General features: G+C 49.8%; 3 non-coding genes across 3 annotated transcripts; all 3 read right to left on the reverse strand.

Moving 5' to 3' along the window:
• Nucleotides 1–8,656: 8,656 nt before the first annotated feature.
• On the reverse strand, nucleotides 8,657–8,728 carry TRNAD-GUC (transfer RNA aspartic acid (anticodon GUC)). The gene has a single exon. It is a non-coding gene; the product is annotated as a tRNA-Asp (tRNA).
• A 1,396-nt stretch (nucleotides 8,729–10,124) lies between these two features.
• Nucleotides 10,125–10,196, reverse strand: TRNAD-GUC (transfer RNA aspartic acid (anticodon GUC)). The gene has a single exon. It is a non-coding gene; the product is annotated as a tRNA-Asp (tRNA).
• A 7,231-nt stretch (nucleotides 10,197–17,427) lies between these two features.
• TRNAD-GUC (transfer RNA aspartic acid (anticodon GUC)) lies at nucleotides 17,428–17,499 on the reverse strand. The gene has a single exon. It is a non-coding gene; the product is annotated as a tRNA-Asp (tRNA).
• Between the last annotated feature and the right edge of the window lie 743 nt (nucleotides 17,500–18,242).

Genomic DNA, 18,242 nt, shown 5'->3' on the forward strand with positions numbered 1-18,242 from the left:
TCGTTGCACTGCCCGGGAAGAAACCAGCCGCGGAGTCCTCCGGTTAAAGGGTTGGTACCGACTTTCGCGGTATGGGGGTAAAGGGTGGTATTCCGGTTGCCGGGGTGCTTGGCACAGGCAAGGCGGCCACGAGATACCTCAAAGAACGGAAAGAAGGCGAAAACTGGTTGTCCCCACCAGTCAAGGGAAGGAGCCACTCCGTTAAGAGTTCTCCTCGGTCGTCGGGAAAAAGTGGTGAGACGGTTCAGCAGGGCTCCACCGGGTGGTGTCGTCGAAGCAGGTCGGCTCAGCTCTTCCCTCGTCGGATTCTTGGTCCTGTGGCGACTTCTGAAGTCCCAGTCCCCAAAGCCCTGCTTTTATGCAGCAAGCCCCCATTCACCCAGCCTAGCTGTCACTCAAACATGCTAAGTGGTGAGCCGGGCGGCTCACCACTTGGGCCAATCAGGACGGAGTGCGACCTGAGTTACCAAGGTAACTCAGTCCAGGGTGCCTAAATCCCCCTCCACCCCTCCTAAGTACCCCAGACAGAGTGGCACCACTTTGGAGGGCTTCTGTGGAGAAGCCCGCCAAAAGTGGAACAAAGGGCTCCACTTTGGGTCAGAGTTACAGAGGTGAACACCAACGCCATTTTAGAATCAAGTTTTGGCAAAAAGTCCCAACCGGAGTTATAAAAATAAATATATAAACCGGCGGTATGTTTAAGGCTACCGTAAATAAATAATTAAATGTGTTAGCCTAAAACAATGGGAAATCCCATAGGGAAATATTCGCGGTCGAATATAAAAAGTAGTTTCCACTGCCACCAGCCAAAACTCGATCAGGGGGGACGGAGACGTGCCCCCTCGACTAACAGACCCTGGGGCAATCGAATTGCCCCAGCCAGTACGTCCACAATATGATGGTTTGTACTGGTTCTGTTCAGGATTCAAGACTAGCAAAGTCTTTGGTGACTTTACATGCCCTGGGAGACAGTAGTCAGTCCCAGGGTATGGAGTCTATGTTGGGGAGTCCCTAGGACACCCCTGGGTCACGGCACAGAGGGTGCTGTGTGACCCACATCACAAAAATACATGAGGCCCTATGGAGTAAAAGACCCCATAGCCCATTCAACACAAGGTTTAACCAAGATAACACACTTCAACATGTCCAAGAGTGAGGGTAAAAGAGTCTCACTCTTGGCAGGAGAAAAAAATTAAACCCCAGAAATCCAGCAAAGCTGCTGGGGGACTCACTAGGTAGGGAAATTCAGCCTAAACAGAGAATTCTCCCTAACACTCGCCCCCCCCAGACTAAGGGACAGGAGGATTTAATCCACTCCTGGATGAACCTCATACCTCTAGTCGATGATATACATCCTAGAGAGTCCATCAGCATTTTGATGGTGACACCCTGACCTGTGCTCAATGGTGAAATCAAACCCTTGCAGGCAGATTGACCATCTCAATAGTTTTGGATTTTCCCCTTTCATTTGCATTAACCATCTCAAGGGTTGGTGGTCAGTCTGAATAACAAAAGTAGAACCATACAAGTATGGCCTAAACTTCTTCAGTGCCCACACAATAGCAAAGCATTCTCTTTCGATAGTTGCCCACCTTGTCTCAGGATCCTTCAGTTTCCTACTGATGAAGCAAATGGGGTGCTCCCTACCCTTCTCATCCAGTTGGCTTAGAACTGCACCTATACCTACATTGGAAGCATCAGTTTGTACAATGAAAGGTTGGTGGTAGTCAGGAGCTCTCAATACTGGAGCCTGGCAAAGAGCTCTCTTCAGTTTTTCAAAGGCCTGATTGCACTCCTCATTCCATTTTACCTTTTTAGGGAATTTGGGAGAGGAGATTACATTCAGTGGAGAAGCTATGGTCCCATAGTTCTCAATGAAATTCCTGTAATACCCAGTGAGGCCTAGAAAAGCTCTCACTTGGGTTTGAGTAGTTGGTGTTGTCCAATTTTGCACAGCTTCAATCTTGCTGGGCAAAGGCCTTATTTCTCCACCTCCTACCTCATGTCCAAGGTAGACCACTTTACTTTGACCAATCTGGCACTTACTGGCTTTGATTGTCAAATGGGCCTGTTTCAGAGCCTGCAACACATGTCCTAGGTGGTTCACATGTTCTTCCCAGGAGTGGCTGAAGACTGCAATGTCATCCAAGTATGCCATGCAGAAATCTTCCATCCCAGCCAGAACTTGGTTCACCATCCTTTGGAATGTGGCAGGTGCATTTTTCAGTCCAAAAGGCATGACCTTAAACTGGTACAAGCCAACTGGGGTTGAAAATGCAGTTTTCTCCTTGGCATGGTCTGTCAGGGCTATTTGCCAATAGCCTGACGTCAGGTCAAATGTGCTGAGGTACTTGGCTGCACCAAGTTTATCCACCAACTCATCTGTCCTGGGCAAAGGGTGGGCATCAGTCTTGGTGACTGCATTTAGAGCTCTATAGTCCACACAGAATCTCAAGTCTTTGGATCCTGCCTTTGGTACTAACACAACTGGGCTAGACCATGGACTAGTAGAGGGCTCTATTACCCCGAGATCAAGCATCTTCTTGACCTCTCCTTTGATGTGGGCTCTGATATGTTCTGACATTCTGTATCCTCTGCTTTTGACTGGCAGACAGTCACCAGTGAGTATCTCATGCTGGCCCCAAGGGGTCAAGCCTGGTGACAGTGAGAACAGGGAGGCAAACTGATTTAACATAGATTTGCACTCCTCTTGTTGCTCAGGTGTCAGGTCTGAAGAGAGATTGACTCCTTCAACTTTTTCATCTAAAGGTACACCTCTGAGGAGATCAGGGAGAGATTCACTCTCTTCCTCCTCTGCAGCTGAAGCTAGAAGCAAGGCTCCTACATCAGGTCTGGAGATGTATGCTTTTAGTCGGTTGGTGTGGAAGACTCTAGGAGCTTCCCTGGGTCTGCCCAGATCCACCAGATAGTTGACCTCTCCAAGTTTTCCCACAACCTTGAAGGGTCCCATCCATTTGTCTTGCAAGGCCCTCTGCCTTGTTGGGAGCATAACTAGAACTAGCTGGTCTTGAGTAAACTCAACCATGTTAGCCTTCTGGTCGTGCCAATGTTTGACCAGGGCTTGACCAGCTTTCAAGTTGTCACTTGCTTCTGCCATCATGTGTGACATTCTCCTCCGGAGACCTATCACATAGTCAGTCACTCTGACTGGCTTGAGGGGAGGAGCACCTTCCAACCCCTCCTTAATCAGGGCCAATGGACCTCTGACTGGATGGCCATAGAGAAGCTCAAAGGGAGAATAACCTACTCCCTCCTGAGGGACTTCTCTATAAGCAAAGAGAAGGCATGGCAGTAGAAGGTCCCACTTTTTCTTAAGGGGTTCTTCCAAAGCACCTATCATGCTCTTCATGGTTCTGTTAAACCTTTCAACCAACCCGTTTGTCTGAGGGTGGTAGGCGGTTGAGAACTTGTAGGTAACTCCACAGGTTTTCCACATGGCCTTCATGTAGTGGGACATAAAGTTTGACCCCCTGTCAGAGATTACCTCCTTAGGAAACCCAACCCTGGTAAAAATACCAAGGAGGGCCTTAGCTACAGCCGGAGCTGTAACAGTCCTCATAGGAATGGCCTCAGGGTATCTAGTAGCATGGTCTACTACAACAAGGATAAACCTGTTGCCTGAGGAGGTTGGAGGATCAAGGGGACCAACAATGTCAATCCCTACCCTCTCAAATGGGACTCCCACAACTGGGAGAGGCACTAAAGGTGCCACATTCTTGGAACCAACCTTACCAGAAGTCTGGCAGGTATGGCAGCTCTTACAATATCTATCTACTTCAGCCCCCATCTTTGGCCAATAAAAGTAGAGTGAGAGCCTTTCCTTGGTCTTCTTGAAACTCAAGTGGCCAGCCAAAGGTATCTCATGGGCTAGTTGTAAGAACTGTTGTCTGTTTTCTTGTGGGACTACAAGGCGTTTGTAGTCTCCAGGTTCAGACTCAGTGGGTTCACTGTAGAAGAGGCCATCTTCCCAGTGCAACCTATACTTCCCAGGCTCTTGCCCATCAGCTTGAGAAGCTGCCTGGTGGCGGAGACCCTCCAGAGTTGGACATTCTCTTTGCCCCTTACGAAAAGCTGCCCTGCTAGGCCCACCTTCTGCCAGTAAAGACTGCAGCTCAGGATGGTCCTCAGGGTCCAAATCTCCAATAAGGTTGGGGCCTCCTTCTAGCTCTTCCTCAGAGTCTAGCTCAACCACACAGGGTTGTACCTCTCTCTCAGCCTCAGCTGGAGGGGGAGTTACAGGTGTAACTTTGGACAACCTAGGGGAAGTCCTGGTTGGAAGCACTGGAGTGCTTGCTGCTGGCTTTTTCCTAGGAGTCTTGGGTTGCCCCTTTGCTCCTGATCTGGTAGTTACTGCAGTAAGTTGCTCCAGTGGTAGAGGAGTGATTTCTGTCATCATCTCCTGAGATAACCCTCTCAGGGTTTTCTCCCTTGCAGGTTTTGTGAGTTCCTGAAACCTTTTGCTAGGAGGTCTGGGGGTATGAGATACAACTCCAAGAGCTTTGAGGTCATTACCCAACAGAACCCTCCCTGGCACTTCACATTGTACACTGACAGGTATTTTTACAGCCATATCATTACATTGGATGAGAACTGGTAACTGGGGACACATCTGCACAGGCCCACCAGCTAACTTGGTGAGGCATTTGGGTGCCTTAGCAACATCCTCTGCCTTGAAAAATGATTCATCCACCACAGTTATGCTGGCTCCAGTGTCCCTAATGGCAGGAGTCTCCTGACCATTCACCTGGACACTGTCCTTATAATACTCTTTAGTATTATCTGGGATAGAGTTATAGACATCTAAATTCTGTTGCTCCCACAACCCCAGAGAGACTAAAGAAACACTAGCTGAGACTCCAGTGGGTTCATCAGCTAGTAATAGAAAGTTTCCACTTGCCATAGGTACTTCCTCTTCTGGAGCGAAGGCTAAGGAGGCAAGCTGGACCCCTGAAGGTTTACCCTTACATCTGGGATCTCCTTTCACATGGTCAGTAGCCTTACAAACAAAGCATGAGCCAAAGGCTCGCTGGAATGGAGGCTTGTTCTGACCTCCTTCTGGTCTGGGACCAGAAGGTACACTAGCCTGATTTGGTTTCCCTTGTGGCTTACCCTTATAGTTTTGTTTGGGGCCCTCTTTGGAATTTGTAGTATTAGAATTCTCTTTGGAGTCCTTCTTAGACTGTTTTTCCCCATCCTTCTTCTGAGTTACCCCAGAATCCTTGTAAGTGGCCCTGTTGGCAACCCACAAGTCAGCAGCCTTAGCTAGCTTCCGGGAATCTAATTCCCTGGAATCAGCCAAGTGTTGTCTGAGCTCAGGAGAGCAGGCATCATAAATAGTCTCCAACATAAACAAATTCTTCATACCTTCATAAGTGTTCACCTTGTAACCCTTAATCCATCCCTCTAAGTTTTTCAAACATTCATTCACCCAGGTAGCCCAAGGGGTACCATCATGCTTTTTGAGGCTCCTAAACCTCTTAAGATACTGGGAAGGGGTCTTCCCAAACCTAGCTATCAAAGCTAGTTTCACACATTCATAGTCCTTCCTATCCTCCTCCCCCATCTCCATTACCACATCAGTTGCAACAGGGGGAAGCCTAGAGAACAACCAGGTGAGTAAGTCATTTCCTGTGATGTTCTGGAGCCCATGATTATATTCAAACAGAGACAACCAATCCAACACATCCAACTTAGGCTCATACATACCAACCAATTCTTTAGGCATCCGGGGTCTTTTAGGACTGGAACTTCTAGAGGAGCCAGAGAGAGAAACATTCTCAACAGATAATTTCTTCATTTCTAAGTCATACTTGAGCTCCATTTCCCTTAGCCTTAGTTCTTTGTCAGTTTGAGCATTAAGTTTCTTATACTCCAATTCTAGCTTCATTTTCTCCAGTTCAAAGTACTGGGGACTAAATGTGGGACCTGGTAAAGGTCCAGTAGGCACAGCAGGTAGAGCAGGCAGAGGCCTAGGGGGGACAGTTACAACAGCCTCACCCTCCTCTTCTGACTCTTCCTCAGAAACATCAACATTTTGTTCCATGTTAACTTCAACACTGTCATCTACAGTTGCTGGAGTGGTAGGTTCCTCTGAACCATCACCCAGACTTTGGTTAGCTAACAATCTTTCAATCAGCTCCATTTTCTTGCCCTTAGTCAGGAGATCCTTATGTTTACAGAGCACTCTTAAACAATCAGCAGTTTTGGCTGCAAGGGACTCTTGACTATAGCTTTCTATAACTGACATGTTAGAGGTTTTACTTTTTCGGTGCTAAGCTTTGTGGTTAGTTGCACTAAGGTATCTAAAGCACAATAAAATGTATACTCAATACAAATCCCACCGCTGTACACCAGTGTTAGGCAGAAACCTGTGCAGTTCCCTTGGGGAACACTGCAAAAGATTTAAGACTACAGGTAGAGCAGTAAACCCCTTTGGTAGCAGTCTGTACCACCCAGATTTACCTGGTAGCTGTGGCTGAGCAGTCAGACTTCTCTCAAGAAGAGTTAGGCAGTATGCAAAGTATACACAATATGTACCAAAACACAATAGCACAAGCAAACACTGACCAGAGCTTGGTTTCAAAAGTATATAGTTATTTATTAAAAATACACATAAGTTAAAAACACTCTAGCAAAATATAGTAAACACTTCAACACAGTTATAATGAAAGTAGATTCAATCCTTTCTCCTATCTAGACAACTCTAGGTTAACACCACTTAATTAAAACAGAGGTGAGTGCTTAACGTTAGATGACACTCTAGTAGTTTCCAAGAAAGGGAGAGAAAAAGCAGAAATGGGTTAAACACACCACTCTAAGGTCCAGAACACTTGCAATAGGCTCAAAGAAACACAAAGTCACAGGTGAGCAAAAGTCACTAGGCAGGGCCCACTCTTTGAGTAGCCGGAGCGAAAATGTGCCCAAGATCACACTGTTAGTTAGAGATTCAAAGTCTTGCAAAGAGTCAAAAAGAGTTTAGAGTGGCTCAGAAAGTTTAGCCAAAGTGTCCCAGGCACTCCCAGGTTCGAAAGCCGGGGACTAAATCTACCCCGTACAGTCGGTAGCAAGGGAAGCCAGGCGGAACACAGTACCTTAAGCGGAAAGGATCCTCCAGCGGGGGCAGTTGTTCCAGGCAGTGGCAGCAGGGCTCGACGTCGGTCAGGGGAGAAGAAGTTCTCGCTGAAGCGCAGAAGAAGAGGGTCGTTGCACTGCCCGGGAAGAAACCAGCCGCGGAGTCCTCCGGTTAAAGGGTTGGTACCGACTTTCGCGGTATGGGGGTAAAGGGTGGTATTCCGGTTGCCGGGGTGCTTGGCACAGGCAAGGCGGCCACGAGATACCTCAAAGAACGGAAAGAAGGCGAAAACTGGTTGTCCCCACCAGTCAAGGGAAGGAGCCACTCCGTTAAGAGTTCTCCTCGGTCGTCGGGAAAAAGTGGTGAGACGGTTCAGCAGGGCTCCACCGGGTGGTGTCGTCGAAGCAGGTCGGCTCAGCTCTTCCCTCGTCGGATTCTTGGTCCTGTGGCGACTTCTGAAGTCCCAGTCCCCAAAGCCCTGCTTTTATGCAGCAAGCCCCCATTCACCCAGCCTAGCTGTCACTCAAACATGCTAAGTGGTGAGCCGGGCGGCTCACCACTTGGGCCAATCAGGACGGAGTGCGACCTGAGTTACCAAGGTAACTCAGTCCAGGGTGCCTAAATCCCCCTCCACCCCTCCTAAGTACCCCAGACAGAGTGGCACCACTTTGGAGGGCTTCTGTGGAGAAGCCCGCCAAAAGTGGAACAAAGGGCTCCACTTTGGGTCAGAGTTACAGAGGTGAACACCAACGCCATTTTAGAATCAAGTTTTGGCAAAAAGTCCCAACCGGAGTTATAAAAATAAATATATAAACCGGCGGTATGTTTAAGGCTACCGTAAATAAATAATTAAATGTGTTAGCCTAAAACAATGGGAAATCCCATAGGGAAATATTCGCGGTCGAATATAAAAAGTAGTTTCCACTGCCACCAGCCAAAACTCGATCAGGGGGGACGGAGACGTGCCCCCTCGACTAACAGACCCTGGGGCAATCGAATTGCCCCAGCCAGTACGTCCACAATATGATGGTTTGTACTGGTTCTGTTCAGGATTCAAGACTAGCAAAGTCTTTGGTGACTTTACATGCCCTGGGAGACAGTAGTCAGTCCCAGGGTATGGAGTCTATGTTGGGGAGTCCCTAGGACACCCCTGGGTCACGGCACAGAGGGTGCTGTGTGACCCACATCACAAAAATACATGAGGCCCTATGGAGTAAAAGACCCCATAGCCCATTCAACACAAGGTTTAACCAAGATAACACACTTCAACATGTCCAAGAGTGAGGGTAAAAGAGTCTCACTCTTGGCAGGAGAAAAAAATTAAACCCCAGAAATCCAGCAAAGCTGCTGGGGGACTCACTAGGTAGGGAAATTCAGCCTAAACAGAGAATTCTCCCTAACACCGCCTAATGTAAGCAATTGTGCACAAATATTGTACGATGACTAGCGTTGCCGGTGCTTTTTTCTTAAAGAGTCAGTTCTTGGCACCCATTCCCTACTTGACTCAGCCTAATCTTCAAGAATATTTGTCAAGAACTAAAAAAAATCCAGAAAAGGTTTAACCTCCCCGTCGGGGAATTGAACCCCGGTCTCCCGCGTGACAGGCGGGGATACTGACCACTATACTAACGAGGAGACGTGAGGGCATGAAATGAACAGCTGCTGATGTCTGCACAGCATCCAGCGACCACCTAGATGGCCTAGGGGGTCTCATTTTCCCCCGTCAAACGGCTTGCCCGATCTAAGGCTAATTTCTTTTTTTTTATCGGCACCAGGCTTAAAACTCAGTTTAAGGCGATAGTTCCGGGCTATGTTTGACTCCAGAGTTGAATCTGTCATCCCGCATTTCCTCAGCAAATCAAGCTACCCATCTCAAGTCTCATGAGCTGAGGACGGCAAAGTCCCTGTGGGCTTAGGACAGTCAAAGAAACCCCTGGGCTGCATGCTAAGCCCCTTTTCGGCTTCACTTTCCGAATCCTGCCCTAGCTTGCGATTAGTTTTTTTCTCACTTCTTGCCCCCATCTCCCACCTTGCCTCATGGTCTCCCCTCCTCTGCGCACCTGACAGTTTGCCTGCCCTTCCACTGCCTGTCTCCAGACTTTCCAAGGAGAAAAGGCAAAGCACTAAAGCGGGCCGGGCAACGGGTCAAGTTCCGCTTTCGGCGACTAGCAGGGAGGTAGCGTGGCCGAGCGGTCTAAGGCGCTGGATTAAGGCTCCAGTCTCTTCGGAGGCGTGGGTTCAAATCCCACCGCTGCCACTTTTCCTGGCCTTGCATTTTAAAGAAGAACGTAACGTTGACCTCTTCCTTCATTAGTGCCACCTCTGTCGCAATGAGCAAGCGGATGGTATGCCACACCCTGCAGGAAAAAGGTTTCGCTTCTGACGTCTTGCTTTTCTGGACATCCAGTCTCAAGTTTCCCATCTGGAACGGCGCTCCCTGCTGCTTTGTGAAGGCTTGCTGCAAGAGCCTTCGAAACCCAGGAGCTCTTGCGTTGAGCTGTGACGCGTCCTGGGAAGACCTCCCGTTGCAGCGGAATGAGCCCCACTTCCAGGGCGTGCTGGTAGCAAATTTCCCACAGCCCACAGGGAGCAAACGATCCCAGGTGTGATGTATCACCAGGAGAGGCTGAGATGAGAGTAAGGGTTCACGCGTGTGCCCGGACCGAGGTTAATGATGGGATTAGAGCTAGGGTTAGATGCAGGGAAAGAGTGAGAGTTATAATTAGGGATAAAGCTAACAGGTGATCATTACTCGTCATGTAACATGATACAAAGGGTCAGAAGAGGAACTGATTCAGGGTTACAATTTGGACTTCGCAGACAACAGGAGCACTAAATGGTGCTGAGGGGGACTCAATAAAGTGGACCGGCCGCCTAATGTAAGCAATTGTGCACAAATATTGTACGATGACTAGCGTTGCCGGTGCTTTTTTCTTAAAGAGTCAGTTCTTGGCACCCATTCCCTACTTGACTCAGCCTAATCTTCAAGAATATTTGTCAAGAACTAAAAAAAATCCAGAAAAGGTTTAACCTCCCCGTCGGGGAATTGAACCCCGGTCTCCCGCGTGACAGGCGGGGATACTGACCACTATACTAACGAGGAGACGTGAGGGCATGAAATGAACAGCTGCTGATGTCTGCACAGCATCCAGCGACCACCTAGATGGCCTAGGGGGTCTCATTTTCCCCCGTCAAACGGCTTGCCCGATCTAAGGCTAATTTCTTTCTTTTTATCGGCACCAGGCTTAAAACTCAGTTTAAGGCGATAGTTCCGGGCTATGTTTGACTCCAGAGTTGAATCTGTCATCCCGCATTTCCTCAGCAAATCAAGCTACCCATCTCAAGTCTCATGAGCTGAGGACGGCAAAGTCCCTGTGGGCTTAGGACAGTCAAAGAAACCCCTGGGCTGCATGCTAAGCCCCTTTTCGGCTTCACTTTCCGAATCCTGCCCTAGCTTGCGATTAGTTTTTTTCTCACTTCTTGCCCCCATCTCCCACCTTGCCTCATGGTCTCCCCTCCTCTGCGCACCTGACAGTTTGCCTGCCCTTCCACTGCCTGTCTCCAGACTTTCCAAGGAGAAAAGGCAAAGCACTAAAGCGGGCCGGGCAACGGGTCAAGTTCCGCTTTCGGCGACTAGCAGGGAGGTAGCGTGGCCGAGCGGTCTAAGGCGCTGGATTAAGGCTCCAGTCTCTTCGGAGGCGTGGGTTCAAATCCCACCGCTGCCACTTTTCCTGGCCTTGCATTTTAAAGAAGAACGTAACGTTGACCTCTTCCTTCATTAGTGCCACCTCTGTCGCAATGAGCAAGCGGATGGTATGCCACACCCTGCAGGAAAAAGGTTTCGCTTCTGACGTCTTGCTTTTCTGGACATCCAGTCTCAAGTTTCCCATCTGGAACGGCGCTCCCTGCTGCTTTGTGAAGGCTTGCTGCAAGAGCCTTCGAAACCCAGGAGCTCTTGCGTTGAGCTGTGACGCGTCCTGGGAAGACCTCCCGTTGCAGCGGAATGAGCCCCACTTCCAGGGCGTGCTGGTAGCAAATTTCCCACAGCCCACAGGGAGCAAACGATCCCAGGTGTGATGTATCACCAGGAGAGGCTGAGATGAGAGTAAGGGTTCACGCGTGTGCCCGGACCGAGGTTAATGATGGGATTAGAGCTAGGGTTAGATGCAGGGAAAGAGTGAGAGTTATAATTAGGGATAAAGCTAACAGGTGATCATTACTCGTCATGTAACATGATACAAAGGGTCAGAAGAGGAACTGATTCAGGGTTACAATTTGGACTTCGCAGACAACAGGAGCACTAAATGGTGCTGAGGGGGACTCAATAAAGTGGACCGGCCGCCTAATGTAAGCAATTGTGCACAAATATTGTACGATGACTAGCGTTGCCGGTGCTTTTTTCTTAAAGAGTCAGTTCTTGGCACCCATTCCCTACTTGACTCAGCCTAATCTTCAAGAATATTTGTCAAGAACTAAAAAAAATCCAGAAAAGGTTTAACCTCCCCGTCGGGAATTGAACCCCGGTCTCCCGCGTGACAGGCGGGGATACTGACCACTATACTAACGAGGAGACGTGAGGGCATAAAATGAACAGCTGCTGATGTCTGCACAGCATCCAGCGACCACCTAGATGGCCTAGGGGGTCTCATTTTCCCCCGTCAAACGGCTTGCCCGATCTAAGGCTAATTTCTTTCTTTTTATCGGCACCAGGCTTAAAACTCAGTTTAAGGCGATAGTTCCGGGCTATGTTTGACTCCAGAGTTGAATCTGTCATCCCGCATTTCCTCAGCAAATCAAGCTACCCATCTCAAGTCTCATGAGCTGAGGACGGCAAAGTCCCTGTGGGCTTAGGACAGTCAAAGAAACCCCTGGGCTGCATGCTAAGCCCCTTTTCGGCTTCACTTTCCGAATCCTGCCCTAGCTTGCGATTAGTTTTTTTCTCACTTCTTGCCCCCATCTCCCACCTTGCCTCATGGTCTCCCCTCCTCTGCGCACCTGACAGTTTGCCTGCCCTTCCACTGCCTGTCTCCAGACTTTCCAAGGAGAAAAGGCAAAGCACTAAAGCGGGCCGGGCAACGGGTCAAGTTCCGCTTTCGGCGACTAGCAGGGAGGTAGCGTGGCCGAGCGGTCTAAGGCGCTGGATTAAGGCTCCAGTCTCTTCGGAGGCGTGGGTTCAAATCCCACCGCTGCCACTTTTCCTGGCCTTGCATTTTAAAGAAGAACGTAACGTTGACCTCTTCCTTCATTAGTGCCACCTCTGTCGCAATGAGCAAGCGGATGGTATGCCACACCCTGCAGGAAAAAGGTTTCGCTTCTGACGTCTTGCTTTTCTGGACATCCAGTCTCAAGTTTCCCATCTGGAACGGCGCTCCCTGCTGCTTTGTGAAGACTTGCTGCAAGAGCCTTCGAAACCCAGGAGCTCTTGCGTTGAGCTGTGACGCGTCCTGGGAAGACCTCCCGTTGCAGCGGAATGAGCCCCACTTCCAGGGCGTGCTGGTAGCAAATTTCCCACAGCCCACAGGGAGCAAACGATCCCAGGTGTGATGTATCACCAGAAGAGGATGAGATGAGAGTAAGGGTTCACGCGTGTGCCCGGACCGAGGTTAATGATGGGATTAGAGCTAGGGTTAGATGCAGGGAAAGAGTGAGAGTTATAATTAGGGATAAAGCTAACAGGTGATCATTACTCGTCATGTAACATGATACAAAGGGTCAGAAGAGGAACTGATTCAGGGTTACAATTTGGACTTCGCAGACAACAGGAGCACTAAATGGTGCTGAGGGGGACTCAATAAAGTGGACCGGCCGCCTAATGTAAGCAATTGTGCACAAATATTGTACGATGACTAGCGTTGCCGGTGCTTTTTTCTTAAAGAGTCAGTTCTTGGCACCCATTCCCTACTTGACTCAGCCTAATCTTCAAGAATATTTGTCAAGAACTAAAAAAAATCCAGAAAAGGTTTAACCTCCCCGTCGGGGAACCCCGGTCTCCCGCGTGACAGGCGGGGATACTGACCACTATACTAACGAGGAGACGTGAGGGCATGAAATGAACAGCTGCTGATGTCTGCACAGCATCCAGCGACCACCTAGATGGCCTAGGGGGTCTCATTTTCCCCCGTCAAACGGCTTGCCCGATCTAAGGCTAATTTCTTTCTTTTTATCGGCACCAGGCTTAAAACTCAGTTTAAGGCGATAGTTCCGGGCTATGTTTGACTCCAGAGTTGAATCTGTCATCCCGCATTTCCTCAGCAAATCAAGCTACCCATCTCAAGTCTCATGAGCTGAGGACGGCAAAGTCCCTGTGGGCTTAGGACAGTCAAAGAAACCCCTGGGCTGCATGCTAAGCCCCTTTTCGGCTTCACTTTCCGAATCCTGCCCTAGCTTGCGATTAGTTTTTTTCTCACTTCTTGCCCCCAACTCCCACCTTGCCTCATGGTCTCCCCTCCTCTGCGCACCTGACAGTTTGCCTGCCCTTCCACTGCCTGTCTCCAGACTTTCCAAGGAGAAAAGGCAAAGCACTAAAGCGGGCCGGGCAACGGGTCAAGTTCCGCTTTCGGCGACTAGCAGGGAGGTAGCGTGGCCGAGCGGTCTAAGGTGCTGGATTAAGGCTCCAGTCTCTTCGGAGGCGTGGGTTCAAATCCCACCGCTGCCACTTTTCCTGGCCTTGCATTTTAAAGAAGAACGTAACGTTGACCTCTTCCTTCATTAGTGCCAGCTCTGTCGCAATGAGCAAGCGGATGGTATGCCACACCCTGCAGGAAAAAGGTTTCGCTTCTGACGTCTTGCTTTTCTGGACATCCAGTCTCAAGTTTCCCATCTGGAACGGCGCTCCCTGCTGCTTTGTGAAGGCTTGCTGCAAGAGCCTTCGAAACCCAGGAGCTCTTGCGTTGAGCTGTGACGCGTCCTGGGAAGACCTCCCGTTGCAGCGGAATGAGCCCCACTTCCAGGGCGTGCTGGTAGCAAATTTCCCACAGCCCACAGGGAGCAAACGATCCCAGGTGTGATGTATCACCAGGAGAGGCTGAGATGAGAGTAAGGGTTCACGCGTGTGCCCGGACCGAGGTTAATGATGGGATTAGAGCTAGGGTTAGATGCAGGGAAAGAGTGAGAGTTATAATTAGGGATAAAGCTAACAGGTGATCATTACTCGTCATGTAACATGATACAAAGGGTCAGAAGAGGAACTGATTCAGGGTTACAATTTGGACTTCGCAGACAACAGGAGCACTAAATGGTGCTGAGGGGGACTCAATAAAGTGGACCGGCCGCCTAATGTAAGCAATTGTGCACAAATATTGTACGATGACTAGCGTTGCCGGTGCTTTTTTCTTAAAGAGTCAGTTCTTGGCACCCATTCCCTACTTGACTCAGCCTAATCTTCAAGAATATTTGTCAAGAACTAAAAAAAATCCAGAAAAGGTTTAACCTCCCCGTCGGGGAATCCCGCGTGACAGGCGGGGATACTGACCACTATACTAACGAGGAGACGTGAGGGCATGAAATGAACAGCTGCTGATGTCTGCACAGCATCCAGCGACCACCTAGATGGCCTAGGGGGTCTCATTTTCCCCCGTCAAACGGCTTGCCCGATCTAAGGCTAATTTCTTTCTTTTTATCGGCACCAGGCTTAAAACTCAGTTTAAGGCGATAGTTCCGGGCTATGTTTGACTCCAGAGTTGAATCTGTCATCCCGCATTTCCTCAGCAAATCAAGCTACCCATCTCAAGTCTCATGAGCTGAGGACGGCAAAGTCCCTGTGGGCTTAGGACAGTCAAAGAAACCCCTGGGCTGCATGCTAAGCCCCTTTTCGGCTTCACTTTCCGAATCCTGCCCTAGCTTGCGATTAGTTTTTTTCTCACTTCTTGCCCCCATCTCCCACCTTGCCTCATGGTCTCCCCTCCTCTGCGCACCTGACAGTTTGCCTGCCCTTCCACTGCCTGTCTCCAGACTTTCCAAGGAGAAAAGGCAAAGCACTAAAGCGGGCCGGGCAACGGGTCAAGTTCCGCTTTCGGCGACTAGCAGGGAGGTAGCGTGGCCGAGCGGTCTAAGGCGCTGGATTAAGGCTCCAGTCTCTTCGGAGGCGTGGGTTCAAATCCCACCGCTGCCACTTTTCCTGGCCTTGCATTTTAAAGAAGAACGTAACGTTGACCTCTTCCTTCATTAGTGCCAGCTCTGTCGCAATGAGCAAGCGGATGGTATGCCACACCCTGCAGGAAAAAGGTTTCGCTTCTGACGTCTTGCTTTTCTGGACATCCAGTCTCAAGTTTCCCATCTGGAACGGCGCTCCCTGCTGCTTTGTGAAGGCTTGCTGCAAGAGCCTTCGAAACCCAGGAGCTCTTGCGTTGAGCTGTGACGCGTCCTGGGAAGACCTCCCGTTGCAGCGGAATGAGCCCCACTTCCAGGGCGTGCTGGTAGCAAATTTCCCACAGCCCACAGGGAGCAAACGATCCCAGGTGTGATGTATCACCAGGAGAGGCTGAGATGAGAGTAAGGGTTCACGCGTGTGCCCGGACCGAGGTTAATGATGGGATTAGAGCTAGGGTTAGATGCAGGGAAAGAGTGAGAGTTATAATTAGGGATAAAGCTAACAGGTGATCATTACTCGTCATGTAACATGATACAAAGGGTCAGAAGAGGAACTGATTCAGGGTTACAATTTGGACTTCGCAGACAACAGGAGCACTAAATGGTGCTGAGGGGGACTCAATAAAGTGGACCGGCCGCCTAATGTAAGCAATTGTGCACAAATATTGTACGATGACTAGCGTTGCCGGTGCTTTTTTCTTAAAGAGTCAGTTCTTGGCACCCATTCCCTACTTGACTCAGCCTAATCTTCAAGAATATTTGTCAAGAACTAAAAAAAATCCAGAAAAGGTTTAACCTCCCCGGTCTCCCGCGTGACAGGCGGGGATACTGACCACTATACTAACGAGGAGACGTGAGGGCATGAAATGAACAGCTGCTGATGTCTGCACAGCATCCAGCGACCACCTAGATGGCCTAGGGGGTCTCATTTTCCCCCGTCAAACGGCTTGCCCGATCTAAGGCTAATTTCTTTCTTTTTATCGGCACCAGGCTTAAAACTCAGTTTAAGGCGATAGTTCCGGGCTATGTTTGACTCCAGAGTTGAATCTGTCATCCCGCATTTCCTCAGCAAATCAAGCTACCCATCTCAAGTCTCATGAGCTGAGGACGGCAAAGTCCCTGTGGGCTTAGGACAGTCAAAGAAACCCCTGGGCTGCATGCTAAGCCCCTTTTCGGCTTCACTTTCCGAATCCTGCCCTAGCTTGCGATTAGTTTTTTTCTCACTTCTTGCCCCCAACTCCCACCTTGCCTCATGGTCTCCCCTCCTCTGCGCACCTGACAGTTTGCCTGCCCTTCCACTGCCTGTCTCCAGACTTTCCAAGGAGAAAAGGCAAAGCACTAAAGCGGGCCGGGCAACGGGTCAAGTTCCGCTTTCGGCGACTAGCAGGGAGGTAGCGTGGCCGAGCGGTCTAAGGTGCTGGATTAAGGCTCCAGTCTCTTCGGAGGCGTGGGTTCAAATCCCACCGCTGCCACTTTTCCTGGCCTTGCATTTTAAAGAAGAACGTAACGTTGACCTCTTCCTTCATTAGTGCCAGCTCTGTCGCAATGAGCAAGCGGATGGTATGCCACACCCTGCAGGAAAAAGGTTTCGCTTCTGACGTCTTGCTTTTCTGGACATCCAGTCTCAAGTTTCCCATCTGGAACGGCGCTCCCTGCTGCTTTGTGAAGGCTTGCTGCAAGAGCCTTCGAAACCCAGGAGCTCTTGCGTTGAGCTGTGACGCGTCCTGGGAAGACCTCCCGTTGCAGCGGAATGAGCCCCACTTCCAGGGCGTGCTGGTAGCAAATTTCCCACAGCCCACAGGGAGCAAACGATCCCAGGTGTGATGTATCACCAGGAGAGGCTGAGATGAGAGTAAGGGTTCACGCGTGTGCCCGGACCGAGGTTAATGATGGGATTAGAGCTAGGGTTAGATGCAGGGAAAGAGTGAGAGTTATAATTAGGGATAAAGCTAACAGGTGATCATTACTCGTCATGTAACATGATACAAAGGGTCAGAAGAGGAACTGATTCAGGGTTACAATTTGGACTTCGCAGACAACAGGAGCACTAAATGGTGCTGAGGGGGACTCAATAAAGTGGACCGGCCGCCTAATGTAAGCAATTGTGCACAAATATTGTACGATGACTAGCGTTGCCGGTGCTTTTTTCTTAAAGAGTCAGTTCTTGGCACCCATTCCCTACTTGACTCAGCCTAATCTTCAAGAATATTTGTCAAGAACTAAAAAAAATCCAGAAAAGGTTTAACCTCCCCGTCGGGGAATTGAACCCCGGTCTCCCGCGTGACAGGCGGGGATACTGACCACTATACTAACGAGGAGACGTGAGGGCATGAAATGAACAGCTGCTGATGTCTGCACAGCATCCAGCGACCACCTAGATGGCCTAGGGGGTCTCATTTTCCCCCGTCAAACGGCTTGCCCGATCTAAGGCTAATTTCTTTCTTTTTATCGGCACCAGGCTTAAAACTCAGTTTAAGGCGATAGTTCCGGGCTATGTTTGACTCCAGAGTTGAATCTGTCATCCCGCATTTCCTCAGCAAATCAAGCTACCCATCTCAAGTCTCATGAGCTGAGGACGGCAAAGTCCCTGTGGGCTTAGGACAGTCAAAGAAACCCCTGGGCTGCATGCTAAGCCCCTTTTCGGCTTCACTTTCCGAATCCTGCCCTAGCTTGCGATTAGTTTTTTTCTCACTTCTTGCCCCCATCTCCCACCTTGCCTCATGGTCTCCCCTCCTCTGCGCACCTGACAGTTTGCCTGCCCTTCCACTGCCTGTCTCCAGACTTTCCAAGGAGAAAAGGCAAAGCACTAAAGCGGGCCGGGCAACGGGTCAAGTTCCGCTTTCGGCGACTAGCAGGGAGGTAGCGTGGCCGAGCGGTCTAAGGCGCTGGATTAAGGCTCCAGTCTCTTCGGAGGCGTGGGTTCAAATCCCACCGCTGCCACTTTTCCTGGCCTTGCATTTTAAAGAAGAACGTAACGTTGACCTCTTCCTTCATTAGTGCCACCTCTGTCGCAATGAGCAAGCGGATGGTATGCCACACCCTGCAGGAAAAAGGTTTCGCT

This window comes from Ambystoma mexicanum, unplaced genomic scaffold, assembly GCF_040938575.1.
Source record: "Ambystoma mexicanum isolate Mex_15411 unplaced genomic scaffold, UKY_AmexF1_1 Mex_scaf20, whole genome shotgun sequence".
In the NCBI taxonomy this organism is placed as follows: Eukaryota; Metazoa; Chordata; class Amphibia; order Caudata; family Ambystomatidae; genus Ambystoma; species Ambystoma mexicanum.